Source organism: Pan troglodytes, chromosome 15, assembly GCF_028858775.2.
Source record: "Pan troglodytes isolate AG18354 chromosome 15, NHGRI_mPanTro3-v2.0_pri, whole genome shotgun sequence".
Lineage (NCBI taxonomy): Eukaryota > Metazoa > Chordata > Mammalia > Primates > Hominidae > Pan > Pan troglodytes.
The window spans coordinates 24182110-24199282 of record NC_072413.2 but is presented as its reverse complement, the minus strand read 5'-3'; the positions used below and the strand labels follow the sequence as shown (position 1 = coordinate 24199282).

The 17173-nt window shown below is 38.0% G+C and overlaps 1 long non-coding RNA gene across 1 annotated transcript in view; it reads left to right on the top strand.

The window, feature by feature from the left end:
- The window catches only part of LOC134808279 (uncharacterized), a 304981-nt gene that overhangs the window by 215853 nt on the left and 71955 nt on the right, over positions 1 to 17173 (top strand). The gene's annotated exons all lie outside the window — the stretch shown is intronic.

The window sequence follows — 17173 nt, the reverse complement described above, 5'->3', positions numbered from 1 at the left end:
CAGGCAGGATCTCCAGAGGCAGAAGTGGGCCCACTCCTTTCCTGTGACTTGAAGAATGAGAAAAACTTTCCTGGAAGAGCCTAGCAGCCTCCTCCTTATAACTCATTGTGTCCACTAAGGGCTAGTTTTTGAATTGCCTGAATTGGATTATTTGGAGGTCAGCTTTCCACTACCTTTTTTTTTTTTTTTTTTTTTTTTTTGAGACGGAGTCTCGCTCTGTCGCCCAGGCTGGAGTGCAGTGGCACAATCTCGGCTCACTGCAAGCTCTGCCTGCTGGGTTCAGGCCATTCTCCCGCCTCAGCCTCCCGAGTAGCTGCAACCGCGCCCGGCTAATTTTTTGTATTTTTAGTAGAGATGGAGTTTCACCGTGTTAGCCAGGACGGTCTCCATCTCCTGACCTCGTGATCCGCCCACTTCGGCCTCCCAAAGTGCTGGGATTACAGGCGTGAGCCACCGCGCCCGGCCTCGACTACCTTCTTTTTGGATGTGAGCCATGTTATATACCTCCTGGAGGTCCAATTTTGAAGCACCCAAATAAAGAGAAATTTGCCCAGCACGTTAGAGATAAACAACCCATTGTGGTGATAATTATGATAATAGGCTTAGTAGGCAGTTTCTGTGTACTATATGGGGTACCAGGAGGTAATAAGGACATGGCAAATAAACCACTGCTACAGTATTTTAAAGGGGGAATAGATTTCTTACTCTACGCAGATCTGCACACGTTTTGGAGAGGGTGGTTTAACACAAATTATCTGGGCTAGCAGCATTCGTCCTGGGAGTTATGGGGCAATTTTTCTGCCTCCTAGCATCAGAAGACTTTAGTAAGCTAAAATCCAAGCATAAGTGGCATAGACCGTGCCACTTACTTACTTTGCAAGCAGTGTATGTGGCAGTAGATAAGGTGAAAAGTGGGCCCAGCCCTGACATATATTGTTCCAAGGTAGCCAAAGAATACTTGGACCTAAGGTTGGGCTTGAAAAAATGGAAAAATGGCTAGACTAGAATAAACTCCCTTTACCAGTGAGCCAGGGTATTTTCTGGTTGTAGGAGTAGCCGAATCTCAAAGTATGTGGCTTTCTTGCCCTTCTAAAATGGCTTCTGTTCAATGCCTGCATTGTGTTGGAAAGGGGACAATGTTTCCCAGGCTATGAAACTCATTGTTTAATCCATGAGAGTATGCTTACGTATCCAGTCTGCCCTCCAGCTATTCATGATGAGGTTACCATCTTAGCTAGATTATGTGCCTTTGATAACAAAGGGACCTGGCTGGATCTTCTTAATGAAGCAAGTATTATGGCAAACTATATTCCACAGCAGATACCACTTCTTGGCATTGCAGAGAAGCAGGCCCTATTGCTGACAGAGTGGCAGATAGCTGTGTTGGAAGGGTCATTTGAAGTGTCACAAAAGCATGGCTGGTGGAGGCCTGGGACATCCATAAACTTGGTTCAAAAGCAGCCTTCTTCCAAAAAATTATACATAAGATGATAGCATCCACGTAAAGAACAATGTGCTTCCTAGGCAAACAAAGCACTTCTTTATGCTTGGACTTCAGGATAGAATTGCATAATTCAGTTATTCCTAAAGTTCAAAGGGCTCCTTAAAGGGGCTACATCAGGTCACAAAATAGAAAGTTGTCAACTTCTCTCCAAATCTGCTACTTAATCCTTGCTCAGTTAAGTGTCATTTCTTCCCTGGGTTACTGCCAACTGCCTTCCAACTCTACTCTTGTCAATCCATTTTTCATAGAGCAATAAATGTTCTCAAAGTATAAACAAGATCATGTCCTATCACACTATTGCTTAAATTCTTTTAACATCTTGACTTATTCTTAAAATGAAATGTGAACTCTTCCCCATAGCTCTTAAAGCCTTGCACAAGCTGGGCTGTCTACCTCTTGAAGCTCATCTCATCTAGAACTTCCCCTTGCCCCATATGCGCCAGTCACGTGATCATTGTCCACTCATGCCCGAAAACTAAGGTCATTTTCACAGGACGTTTTGTAGAAACTTTTTCTCTGCCTAAAATATATCCCCTGCTTCCCTTTTCCCATCAGTCTTTGCATGTTTGTTTTGTAGATTTCAGCCTGTCAATTCTTCAGAAAGGCTGTTCCTGATCATTCTACAGAAAGCTAGTCTCTGGTTTATTTCTTGCACAATTTTTAATTTGTTTATTTGTCGCTGTATTTGCCTGTTTTCTTATTTCTACAATAAAAATGCAAGTTCCTGAGTGGAGCGGCCATGTCTGCCTCATTTTTGTATGTGTGTGTGTCCCCAGTCTCTGGCAAGATGAGACTTATGAGTCATCAAAAAATATTTAATGAATAAATGTATCAATGAATCAGGAGAAAAGTAGGAGATAAAACATGTCACCTCTTTTCAAAAAAACATCTGACTGTGTTGCCTGAAGCTATGGTAGTCTTTTCTCCCTCTTCTCTTTTTTGCATTATTGTCATTGTTAATATTAGCTCCTGTTTATGGAGTTTATGCTGTCAATGTTATTGCAGGGATCAGGCATACTTAGAGATGTGAGACATAGTTTCTCTCCTGATGACCTAACTGAAGTGTAAATAATCGGTGGGGAAAAAGAATGACCACAGAGGACTAGAGCTTTGAGATTTTCATAAAAGAAGCTCTTGGGATTCAAGATCAACACTGAAGTGGGAGTTACGAGTTAGTTGGAAACCATGTAAAGGAAAAGAAAGGGCACTCAAGACAAAGAAAATGGGAAAATTGGAGAGTAACCAGAGTGTATGAAATAAGTAAGATTATATTTATATATATATTTGATTTGACAGCAAATGTTTGGACAATTTTTTTTTTTTTTTTTTTTTTTGAGACGAAGTTTCGCTTTTGCTGCCCAGGCTGGAGTGCAGTGGCGCAATCTCGGCTCACTGCAACTTCCCTCTCCTGGGTTCAAGGGATTCTCCTGCCTCAGCCTCCCGAGTAGCTGGGATTACAGGCGTGTGCCACCACGCCCAGCTAATTTTGTATTTTTAGTACAGACAGGGTTTCTCCATGTTTATCAGGCTGGTCTAGAACTCCTGACCTCAGGTGATCCTCCTGCCTCAGCCTCCCAAAGTGCTGGGATTACGGGCGTGAGCCACCGTGCCGGGCCAAGACAATTCTTGTTGAATATATAATTTGTACAATCATATATCCATTAATTACTCCCTACTTTGTAAATGTCTTCATTTGATATCAAACCAAAATTTGACTTATTTATCAGTATCATAAATCTATTTTTCTTTCCAATGAGATTATAAACATAAGCAGGGTTTTTGTTCCATTCATCTTTGCTTTCATAGAATTTGATTGTCCAAATCAGAAACCACTCTGTCTTCTACCTGAAAATGATGCCTCTCTATGGAATACTAATAAAGGATCATCCAGCCTCTCAATAAACTTTTCACAGGATTCTCATGAGGCAGCTTGTTTCAATTTCAAATAATTTTTTTAAGGCAGCAATTTTTTTTTAATTATTTTATTTTTTTGAGACGGAGTCTCGCTCTGTCACCCAGGCTGGAGTGCAGTGGCATGATCTCGGCTCACTGCAAGCTCCGCCTTCCGGGTTCATGCCTTTCTTCTGCCTCAGCCTCCTGAGTAGCTGGGACTACAGGTGCCTGCCACCACTCCCAGCTAATTTTTGTATTTTTAGTAGCGACAAGGTCTCAACATGTTAGCCAGGATGGTCTCGATCTCCTGACCTCGTGATCCACCTGCCTCGGCCTCCCAAAGTGCTGGGATTACAGGCATGAGCCACCGTGCCCGGCCTATGGCAGGCAGCAAATTCTTAAATTTCTTTCCTTCTCAACTTTTCACCACTAATCATAGTTAAGTCCTCCAAAATTACACAAAACAAAAATTAATCCTTTTTTTGCAAAATAATCTCTTGCATATTTGAAGGCAGAATTATTTTTTGTGTGTGTTTTTTAGGCTAAATAACCCTATTTTCACTAGCTATTCCTTACACATATTAAAACTCATGTTTAAATACATCTATTTTCCCAGACAATTGAATAGTTATTTAAGCTCCATGACAGCAAGAACCCTGCTTGTTTCATTTACACTGTTTTCATCTCACATATAATGATGTCTGACAAATAATAGGCAATCAAAATTATTTTTTAAATGACTAAGTGAAGGATTTTTGCCAGTGCAATAAAGCAAGAAAAAGATGTAGCAGGGATCTAGTTACAAAGGAAGAAGTAAAACTCTTTCTATTCACAGACATTACCATTTGTGTAGAAAATATATGACATATCTAAAACGGTACTAGAACAAATAAGTCAGCTTAGCAAGGTTGTAGGATCCAATATCAGCTATACAAAAACCCAGCTGCATTTCTGTATTCTAGCAGTGAATAACAGAAAACAAAAACAATTTTAATAACATCGAAAATATGAGAAACGTAAGATAAATTTGACAAAAATATGTAAAAATCTGTAACCTGAAAAATATAGAACATTACTTAGAGATAATCATTATACAACATTGTCTAGAGAAAAACTAAGTGAAAAAATAACCATGTTTATGGGTTAGAAGGCTCAATATTACTAAGACATCAATTTTCCTTAACTTGATATGTAGATTCAATCATATCACAATCAAAATCCTAGGAAGCTTTTCTGAAGAAACTGATGGATTCTAAAAGACATGAAAATATGAAAGAGCTAGAATAGCACAAACAACTTTGAATAATAAAAATGCTGGGAAGCTAAAAATAGTTATTTTCATAACATATAAAATGACTAGTATAAAGCTAGTCATCAGGAAAGTATGGAATTGGCTTAAATATAGACAAGTAGAAAGGAACAGAATAGAAAGTTTAGTATAGACTCATACCTATATAGACAACAACAAAGGCAAATTCAATGGAGTAGGGATAGTCTTCTTATCAAATTGTGTAATTCTTACTTAAGCCAAAACCAATAATTATTCCAAGTGAATTATATATTAGGTATATATTATATACCTAATATAAAAATGAAATGTATGCAATGTAAAAACGAAAACTAAAAACTAGACAATCACATGAGAAAAATCTTTGTTACCTCAAGTTAGGCTGACTTCATTGATTAGACACTAAAAGCATAATACACGAAGCAATATTAATTAGACTTCATTAAAATTAATTTCTACTCTTCGACACTGTTTAGAGAATGAAAAGGTGAGACACAGATTGGTAGAAAGTAGTTGAAAATCAAACATCTGATAAAAGGATTGTATTAACACACAAAGCTTCAAAAAATCAATGATAAGAAAACAACCCAATAAAATATGGACAAAAGATTTGAATTGACACTTTACCAAAGAAGATACACTAATAGCAAGTGAGTGCACAAAAAAAGATGCTGTCATTAGTCATTAGGGAAACACAAAAATCATAATGAGATACCCCAACACACCTATTCAAATAGCTAAAATTGAAAAGACTGATCACAGCAAGTATTGGTTGAGATGTAGAGGAATTAGAATTCTCAACACTGCTGGTGTGAATGTAGAATGTAGAACCACATTGAAAAACAGTTTTGCAGTTTCTTAAGAAATTAAACATACACCCACTGTGTTATCCAAGAGAAATAAAAGCATATCTTCAAATGAAGATTGCATTTTGCACTTTAATGATTATAGGAGCTTTATTTGCAATGGTTCCAAACTGGAAACAACCCAAATATTCATTAATTGGTGAATGAATAAATAGTCATATCAGTATAATGGAACACTGTTATGCAATAAATGGAATGAACTGTTTGTATACAAACAACATAATCTCAATCATGCTAAATGAGAGAAATTGAGGTAAAAAGTGTGTACTATGAATGTTCATTGTTATAAAATTCTAGGAAATGCAAACTAATCAATAGACAGAACATAGATGAATAGTTGCCTGAGATGCAGAGGGTGGTGGTCAGGGAGGGGCAGAAAGAAAGACATGAGGGAACTTTTGTTATGTATATATATACTCTTATTTTCCTGTGGTGATAATTTCATAAGTGTATAACATACCAAAACTTATAAAAATGTACACACTAAGTATGTGCAGTGTATTGCACAAGTACACTTCAATAAAGTTGTTATATAAAGAATATACGTCTGAAGTCAGTTATATCTAGATTTAAAGCTCATCACATTCACTCATGTGCTATGTGCTTTTGGACAAGTTATTTAACCTTTCATTTTTATTTTAAATTGATTCTTTTAGAATCCCTTCAAACTTCACAGAAGTGATGTGAATGTAAGTAACAAGTTGTCTTAGATGGGTAAAAGAGAGAGCTCCGATGCTGATGAAGTTGTACAAACTCCATCCTCCCCATTTGTAACCACTAATTTGCAAAGGGGCTGAGAAGTTTTCTGCAGCGGACACATAGTCCCTGTTCTCCATTCATCTTCTGCCATATTCACATACGTCTGATGGACTGGCAGGGCAATAAAGGAAACCAGATTGCTGGAAGGATAATGAGAATCTCCCTAGAGGTGGAACTTCCCAATAGGGAAGAAGGAGACTAGCTGGTGGTATACACAGGTCTAACATTTGCCAACTATGGAAATGGAGGACAAGCCACAGGTCAAGCTAGCCTAGCTATACTGAAGATAGTTGTGCTTTCTGAGGATGGGACTGAATGTATGTGAAATGATAGAGGTGCCTCACTACCCTCTGTATACTTTTGTATACAAGCAGATTTATTGTAGCATAAGCAGAGGGATCCATCTGCCTCTCTATTCACAAAAGCATCACAGGTCTCCAGCATTGAGTGCCACAGTTGTGTTTCATTGGCATCAGGTACGGTGGGCGTCCATTTCTACAGGTAGCAAGGAATGACCTGTACTGACCTATTGATAATGTCAGTGCACTTGGAGATTTCCTCAAAGTAATTAAGATGTGAATTTTCCTCAGGCAAACGAGTGATATTCTATAAGAAAAAGAGATGTATATTACTTTTGACAAACTTCATCTGTACTTATTTCAGGTAACAACTGAGAAACTGAAGTTACAAATAAGAGAAAAATTACATTGAAGACATAATAATAAGTCATTAGAGAAATACCGTGTTTCCAAACTTAATGGAAACATTTCTTTCCTGACCTTACTAAATTCCCTAGCAGAACTCAACAACGCAGTTTACTACCATAATCTTGAAACATTTCTTTTCCAAATCCTAAGAGACCTCATGATCCAATTTTTTTCTACCTCTCCATTTACTTTGTTTCTCCTGCCTCTCCATCCTTTTCAAAATATATTTCTCCAACCAATACTTTTAATCTTCACATTTTTGTATTCAACTCTCTACCTCACATCACTACAGATATATCTCAAGATACCATGAATTTAATGTATTCTTTCTCCTAAACTTGTTTTCCTTTAGTCTTCACCATTTCACTATTATCCCATACCAAACAAGTAGGAATGAACCAGAGACCTGGGAAAAATAGTTCATTTCTCTAGTTTATCAGTCTAGAAACCTATAAAATAAGAAAATAAGTTTACTTAACTTGAATTATTCTCAGTGAATCTATTCTGGTTATTAAAGCTTCTTTTCCTGAAATCAAAAAGTACTGATGTAAGAATCTTCTAGAAAATTTTTAGGGAACCATTGTAAAATATACAGATATATTAAATAGTCTCTCATTTTCTTGTTTTTCTATTTACTTCCACTGAAACATTTAGTTTTTAGCTTAGATAATTTTTCATAAATACTGAATGTGTAATGCCACCTATATTGGATTTTGAACCATGTGTGACTTTGTGAGACATTTCCTCTTATCTCCTGTCCTGCACTGGTAGACTTGATAAACCTAACTATCCAAGACTGTAACTTCATTCCCAGAGGTAGCATTACTTTTTAGTCAGTGTGGCCACTGGGGAGTGAACCAGGATAAATGGGATTAAACTGAAACAATAGGAGGTTCAGGTTAAACACTAAAAGAAATGTGTCGAGAAAAGGTCACTTAGACATAGGAACAATTTCCCTTGAGAATGTAGAAATATCTTCATTGTAAGTTTTCTTTTTTTTTCTAGTGTAGTTAGACTAAAGTTCAACAAGAGTCACTATCTCATATTTCACAGTAGGCAATCCAGTTTTTTCCCCCCTACATTAAGAAACAGTAGAGAGAGGGAATCCATACTACCTGGGCCTGATATTTAACACCGTATAGAAAGGAAGCATTTCATGGCCCTTCCTATAAAATCCCCCCTTCTATTCTCCTTAAGCGTTAACTTGTGATTCTGGAGAATAAGGCTTAAGTACCAGAGTTATCACTAGTGATGAAACTCATATCTCTTTTGAATTCTGAATTAAACATTTGTTTTGAAGGAATTAGTTTGAAGCTATTAGTCTATGACTGTTTAAAAAAAAAACCCTAGTGGAGTCATCTGTACACACTTAGCATTTAGTTTCTGTTGATAATGCTGTTAAATTGAGTTAGTTTTCTAATAAGTGTAACAATGAAATCAAATCTCTTTTCCCCACAGGCACTCTTCCAGCAGAATCCTAGTTTCTATCAGTCAAGGGGTATATAATCAGAAACAGAACTCTGCATGCAACAAGGTAGAGCTCTTTATTTGTGGTAGTCTAAGAAGTGGGAAACAGAACTTACTTTATCATGCATACCCATTGTTTTCAACCTTCATTGGTCAGAGGTCCTATGAAAATCAGACAAATCAACTGCATTCTTGTTTTTTTTTTTTAACTCATCAATTTTTAATTTTGGTATCACTTCTATTGACACATAATTGTTGAGGGCTAATCACATTAGTTTTAGAATAATGAGTATATCACTATGACATAAACAAATGAACATGCTTAATAAACTTCTAAGGATAGTGAGATTTCCCAGCCTTCACTGGCTCCATTTCTGGATTTGCAATGATGTTCATTGGAGGAGATGATGGGGAGGGAACAAAGTCCTTCTTTATAATTTTTATATATATTGAATGGCTCCAAAGTAAAGGTGACACACCAGTTGCCTGTGAGCGGGATTAAGTCTGCAGATATATTTTACTTGGTTCTCATAACTCTGTCAAGAAATTCGATGGAAAGCTTTGGTTCTATTGGTAGTAGTTTAAGACATTGAATTCTTCACTGCAATATTCTGATAATCTTTCTCTAACAGTAGTGGCTGGACTGTCAAAATGGATTATTACAAAAGGCAGAATTATAAAATAATTTTCATATTTTGAGCTAGTTATGACATAACCCTAAGTCCTCTACCGCCATCTATTGTTTCTCCCTTTTTTACTTCATAATATGCTTTTATCACTGTTCTAACTGGTTAGTCTCTTGCTCTTTAAATCTCAGTTATTCTGTGTCATGCCAGCTACTCTCCTTCCTTTGCTAAGAAGAATGATGGTATTTTTGGTGAGTTTACTCAACTTTCCTCTCCTCCACTGCATCATTTCTCTGTTTCTTTAAGATTTGTTTTACCCTGTTTTATCTGACTTCTTTCCTTCAACATTGAGACTTATAATTTTTCTATCGGCTTGGTTTTCTTTTTAAGTTTTACATCTTAATTAATTTAAAAGAAAAATGGACACCTACCCGTATGTGTAAGTTTCATCAATTGCTAAGTTCTATGTGTTTGTGACTGTATTAGTCCATTTTCATGCTGCTGACAAAGATATACCTGGACTGGGTAGAAAAAGAAGTTTAATTGGACTTACAGTTCCACATGGCTGGGGAGGCCTCAGAATCATGGTGGGAAGCAAAAGGCACTTCTTACATGGTGGGAGCAAGAGAAAATGGGGAAGATGCAAAAGCAGAAACCCCTGATAAAACCATCAGATCTCGTGACACTTATTCACTACCACGAAAACAATATGGGCAAAACTGCTCCCATGATTCAAAAGATCTTCCACCAGGTCCCTCCCACAATACAGAATTATGGGAGTACAATTCAAGATGAGATTTGGGTGGGGACACAGGCCAAACCGTATTATTCTTCCCCTGGCACCTCCAAATCTCATGTTCTCACATTTCGAAACCAATCATGCCTTCCCAACAGTCCCCCAAAGTCTTATTTCACCATTAACCCAAAAGTCCAAAGTCTCATCTGAGACAAGGCAAGTCCCTTCCACCTGTGAGCCTGTAAAATCAAAAGCTAGCTACTTCCTAGAGACAATGGGGGTACAGGTATTTGGTAAATATAGCCCTTCCAAATGGGAGAATTTGGCCAAAACAATGGGGTTACAGGGCACATGCAAATCTAAAATCCAGTGGAGCAGTCAAATTTTAAAGCTCCAAAATGATCTCCTTTAACTCCAAGTCTCACATCCAGGTCATACTGATGCAAGAGGTGGGTTCCCATGGTCTTGGGAAGCCCCCGTGGCTTTGCAGGGTACAGCTTCCCTCCCAGCTGCTTTCACAGGCTGGCATTGAGTGTCTGTGTCTTTTCCAGGTGCACTATGCAAGCTGCCAGCGGACCTACCTTTCTGGGGGCTGGAGGATGGTAGCTCTCTTCTCACAGCTCTACTAGGGGGTGTTCCAGTAGGGACGCTGTGTGGGGACTCTGACTCCACATTTCCCTTCTGCACTGCCCTAGCAGAGGTTCTCCATCAGGGCCCTGCCCCTGAAGCAAACTTCTGCCTGGGCATCCAGGCATTTTCAAACATCTTTTGAAATCTAGGCAGAGGTTTCCAGACCCCAATTCTTGACTTCTGTGCCTTTGTAGGCTCAACACCATGTGGAAGCTGCCAAAGCTTGGCACTTGCATCCTCTGAAGCCATGGCCTGAGCTCTATGTTGGCCCCTTTCAGCCACAGCTGGAGCAGCTGTGGGGCAGGGCATCAAGTCCTTAGGCTGCACACAGCATAGCACAGAGACCCTGGGCCTGGCTCATGAAATCATTTTCTCCTAGGCCCCCGCAGGCCTGTGATGGAAGGGGCTGCTGTGAAGACCTCTGACATGCCCTAGAGACATTTTCCCCATTGTCTTGGGGATTACCATTTGGCTCCTTGTTACTTATGCACATTTCTGCAGCTGGCTTGAATATCTACTTAGAAGATGGGTTTTTCTTTTCTGTCACATTGTCAGGCTGCAAATTTTCTGAACTTTTATGCTCTGCTTTTCTTATAAAACCGAATGCCTTTAACTGCACCCAAGTCACCTCTTGAATGCTTTGCTCCTTAGAAATTTCTTCCACCTGATACCCTAAATCATCTCTCTCAAGATCAAAGTTCCATAAATCTCTAGAGCAGGGGAAAAATCCCACCAGCCTTTTTTTTAAAACATAACAAGAGTCACCTTTGGTCCAGTTCCCAACAAGTTCCTCATCTTCATCTGAGATTACCTCAGCCTAGATCTTATAGTCTATATAACTATCAGGCTTTTGATCAAAGCCACTCAAGTCTCTAGGAAGTTCCAAACTTTCCCATGTTTTCCTGTCTTCTGAGTGCTCCAAATGGTTCCAACCTCTGCCTGTTACCCAGTTCCAAAGTCACTTCTACATTTTCAGGTTTCTTTTCAGCAGCACCCTACTCTACTGGTACCAATTTACTGTATTAGTCTGTTTTCACACTGCTGATAAATACATACCTGAGACTGGGTATAAAAAGTTTAATTGGACTTACGTTTTCACATGGCTGGGGAGGACTCAGAATCATATTGGGAGGTGAAAGGCACATTGTGGCAGCAAGAGAAAATGAGAAAGATGCAAAAGCGGAAACCCCTGATAAAACCATAAGATCTCATGAGACTTATTCACTACCACGAGAACAGTATGGGGGACACCACCCCCATGATTCAGATTATCTCCCACTGGATCCCTCCCACAACACATGGGAACTATGGGAGTACAAGTTAAGATGAGATTTGGCTGGGGACACAGAGCCAAACCATTTCAGTGACTAAGACAAAATCAAGGTCTTACAATAGAAAAAATATTTTGTAACCGTTAATTATAATGCAAAAAATACTTATAAAGAACTTCCAAAAAAGTGAAGCAAGAAAAATTTCAATGAATGATGAGAATACAGAGAAGAGGGATTAATTTTGCCTGTAATGTGAAATGTAAGGAGCTTGATCTGGAGGATAAGAGACTCAATGGGAACATTTAAGACAGCATCTAAGAGATAAACCCCAAAGTGGGTTTCCCAGTGAAACTTAACTTTAGGACTCTGCACTTGCATGGGTCTCTTCCAATGTGTTCCTATGGTCATATGTTTTTGTACTATTTACAAAAGTGGGTATGTTAACCATTGCTATTTAAGATCACTTTCTCTTTCTACTCCAACATCTCCTCCCATATACCCTGCCTGGCTCAGGTGGCTTGGAGAGGCCACAGGCTTTTGCGGTACATGATTAGGAGAATGTTGACTGGGAGACAGTTTGGGTTAGTGGCATATATTTCTGTGGTTTGCCATCATAGCCATATGTAGTTAAGTTATAGCAAGCCATCCCACAGTAGGTATATGTTTCAGGAATATTCCTCCCATATATTGTGTAAACTCGCCTATGGTTGGGACACAAAGGTATGAGCCTAGAGGTCACATCTAGCTATGATGTGGACCTGACACAATCAGAATGTGGTAGGTGTGTTGGGTAGTAGGGGAGAAACAAGATCTAAAATGTGCAGAACCAGAAATTAATAGGTGGAGAGTTCCAGTCACTTGATATGTAAAATTATAAACAAAGGAAGAAGATTTGATCTCATTGATAAACAGTCAAAATGAAAGTTCTCTCTTGCAAGAAATATACTTAATAACTTCTTAAGATGTTAGAATTTATAAATACAAATGATAATATAGATTTTCACAAATCTTATCACATTCTTGAAAACTGGCATGATCTTATCAGTAATGAAACGAGAAGCTTAAATAAAATTTTCTAAAATATCAATTAAAAATTTTTCATCCATGCTAAAAGTCAACATCTTTTTGTATTCTCTCTACTGAAGATTACAAAATTATAAAAAAAGAATATGTGAGCAAGAAATGTTGGAAAAATACAGAACTATATCAGAGGTTAACTTATAAAAACATGCTTTTTTTTCAGATTTGGAAAACATAATATTCATTAGCTTTTAAAATATATAATTGATTTTCTCCTTCTAAATACATGTTATTTTTTATACTTAAATTTACATTTATAAATATATATCATCTTCCTCAAAGAGGGCTCCCAAAATTATATAAACTTCAGGCAGTATAAATCAGGGTAAATAAATTTAAATTTTCCAGGCAAACGTGAAATTTTCCAAGTAGAAAAAACAGTCTGTATAAAGATTGATATCACATATTATTCTGGATCCCACTCACATCAGGCAAACTCAAGTAGGGATAAATCAAGGAGAATTCAATAAAGTGTGGGCAGAGTATAGTGGGTATCAGGGATAGTGCATCATACCTATTACCTACCTGTTACCAGCCCTGGGCCTTAAGGAGTGAGGGGAGATAGCAGTTAACTAGAACCCAAAAGAAATGAACCTATAGGAAAGACTTAACCTGGAGAGGAGCTATGTACTTTGAGAAATGCAAAAGAGACCAGAATAAACAGAAGGACAGTTGGGGGAATACTATACAGATCCTCACTTCATTTTCTCCCACCACTCTCATGCCTTAGTCTCATACAGCCCTAACCCAAGTATTGCATAAGCAAGCCTGTGGAAGTGGCCCAATTATGTTAGAAAATAGGAGGCAGAGTGCAAGGGAGAGATGTAGTCTGAACGGGCAGACAAAAAATATCTGGCTATATGTATAATAACTGTGTGCATATATGTGTGTATATATATGTGCATACATGTGCACATGTGTGTATTACACAAATATGTGTACATGTATACAATTGTGATATGTATAGTTACATTTAAAAATGAAATCCCACCTTATTGGTTTATAATCTGTTTAATTCACTTAATAACAGACACATTATAAACTCTTTTCTGTGCCAGGAATCTTTTAATACAATATATTTTCATAGAATTATATGGTTCTACATTCTATGGCACATGTATCAACATTCATTTAAGTTACTTCAAAATTTTCAGTATTATATAAAAACCTACAACATCCTCGTAGATCATTTTTTAATGAGCAACAATATTTCCTTAAAATAAATTTAAAGAAGTATTTGCAGGATCAAAGGGGTACCCATTTCAAGTTCTCATCACCAGAATGCTCTCCAGGAAGACTGCCTGTGTACATTACCGTAATCTGCATATTTGTGCTTGCTTACTTCACATCCTCACGAAGTTACACTATAAACTCTCCTGAAGGAGCTATATGTCTACTTCCCTACCATTTCTCCCCCTGAATTTTTGTAATTGGAAACTCTTCTCTTGGCAGTGAACACTGACTTCCCAATTTTGTTTTTTGTTGTTGTTGTTTTTTTCTTTTTTTCTTTTTTCTTTTTTATTTTTTTATTATTTTTTTTATTATACTTTAAGTTTTAGGGTACATGTGCACATTGTACAGGTTAGTTACATATGTATACATGTGCCATGCTGGTGCACTGCACCCACTAACTCGTCATCTAGCATTAGGTATATCTCCCAATGCTATCCCTCCCCCCTCCCCCCACCCCACCACAGTCCCCAGAGTGTGATATTCCCCTTCCTGTGTCCATGTGATCTTATTGTTCAATTCCCACCTATGAGTGAGAATATGCGGTGTTTGGTTTTTTGTTCTTGTGATAGTTTACTGAGAATGATGGTTTCCAATTTCATCCATGTCCCTACAAAGGACATGAACTCATCATTTTTTATGGCTGCATAGTATTCCATGGTGTATATGTGCCACATTTTCTTAATCCAGTCTATCATTGTTGGACATTTGGGTTGGTTCCAAGTCTTTGCTATTGTGAATAATGCCGCAATAAACATACATGTGCATGTGTCTTTATAGCAGCATGATTTATAGTCATTTGGGTATACACCCAGTAATGGGATGGCTGGGTCAAATGGTATTTCTAGCTCTAGATCCCTGAGGAATCGCCACACTGACTTCCACAATGGTTGAACTAGTTTACAGTCCCACCAACAGTGTAAGAGTATTCCTATTTCTCCACATCCTCTCCAGCACCTGTTGTTTCCTGACTTTTTAATGATTGCCATTCTAACTGGTGTGAGATGATATCTCATAGTGGTTTTGATTTGCATTTCTCTGATGGCCAGTGATGATAAGCATTTTTTCATGTATTTTTTGGCTGCATAAATGTCTTCTTTTGAGAAGTGTCTGTTCATGTCCTTTGCCCACTTTTTGATGGGGTTGTTTGTTTTTTTCTTGTAAATTTGTTTGAGTTCATTGTAGATTCTGGATATTAGCCCTTTGTCAGATGAGTAGGTTGCGAAAATTTTCTCCCATGTTGTAGGTTGCCTGTTCACTCTGATGGTAGTTTCTTTTGCTGTGCAGAAGCTCTTTAGTTTAATTAGATCCCATTTGTCAATTTTGTCTTTTGTTGCCATTGCTTTTGGTGTTTTGGACATGAAGTCCTTGCCCACGCCTATGTCCTGAATGGTAATGCCTAGGTTTTCTTCTAGGGTTTTTATGATTTTAGGTCTAACGTTTAAATCTTTAACCATCTTGAATTGATTTTTGTATAAGGTGTAAGGAAGGGATCCAGTTTCAGCTTTCTACATATGGCTAGCCAGTTTTCCCAGCACCATTTATTAAATAGGGAATCCTTTCCCCATTGCTTGTTTTTCTCAGGTTTGTCAAAGATCAGATAGTTGTAGGTATGCGGCGTTATTTCTGAGGGCTCTGTTCTGTTCCATTGATCTATATCTCTGACTTCCCAATTTTGAATTCTAATGGCTATTTATCATTCTTATCATTAACCTTACAGTGTTTGATATTATTGACCTTGAGCTCCTATTTGAAAAATCTCTCTTTGCTTTGGTCCTTTGATATATTTCAATGCTGATTTGAATTCTCTCTTGTTTTTTCCATGTCTTCCTTTTGGTGCATGCTTCTCCTGCTTTCTGTTAGATATGGGCATCCCATCCGACACAGAGTTCTGCCACTATTCATGCACTATGGCGGGGTCCAGCAACCCTTCCATGCCTCTCATCTTTGTCTCTTCTTTTCCTCTTCCAATGTTCCCACTGTCATTTCAGGCCTTGTTATTTTCACCTGGGCCATCAATAGCCTCCTATCTGGTCGCCTGCCTCTAGTTCTAGCTCTATTTTCCTAAAATCTATTTTTGCCTATGGTGCTCTCTTGAACTGCAGCATCCACTGTCTTCCATTCCTATCATCTATCAAATGAAATATGAGCTGGTATTTGGCAGCCCTCTTCCTCTACACCTAAATATACAGCCTATGTTCTAGTCTAGCTACAAAGCTTTGCCTTGCTTTTCCTTCCACCTATATATTTTTTCCTTATCTCTGCTTTTCAAATTCCACCCTCTCATTAAGACCTAACTCAAAGGCACCTGCTGTAGGAATCTTTCTCTAGTCACACCCACTGAAAATGACCTCTGTCTTCTAGGGTCTGTAATCCAGACATCTATCTGATATTATAACCTCCGTGAGAGGCTTTAACCATTACTAGATTATAAAATGATTGAAAACAGATTCTGGTGTTGTTCCTTTTTCACCAAACACATAGAGTTAAGTGAACAAGACAGCCCTGGAGCAATTCTACTGAAACTTTGGGTTTAAGAACAGTTAGGGAAAGCTCAGAAATAGTCTACTGGTTATAGCTCATCTCTAGTTTCAGGTCTTACAAAATATTCTACTTAAAGATGCTATGAAAATTTAAATTTCATGTATTAAGCTAAGCAATAATTATGTCCAATATGGCCTTATTGGCTGCCCCAGAATTCTAAAAACTGCAAAAGAATTTGTGTCTCATTTTACAAGGTCTAACAATTTACTCACATTTCTACCACTGAACAATTCAAAGTTCATCTTTGATGGCACATGGCAACATTTGCCACCCACAAACCTAGGATAGCCAGTTAATGTCTCAGTCTTCATTGCCACATTTGGTCTTGCCCAGAGGGGACAAATTTTATTCTTCCTCTTCACACAATCATGTTTCATAGGGCAAGTTAAAAGAAAATGTGAAGCATTTGAAAGTTATAAGACCAGCAACAGGAAAGCGAGGAAAACCTGCTGCCTGTCATGAAAAACATGAAGCCATTTTGCCAAGTTAACAAAGAACGAAGAGGTGCAATGTTGCAATGGGGAAGGCAAATGTATGATTTCTTTTCTGCTTAACTCTGTGCAAGCTTTTCC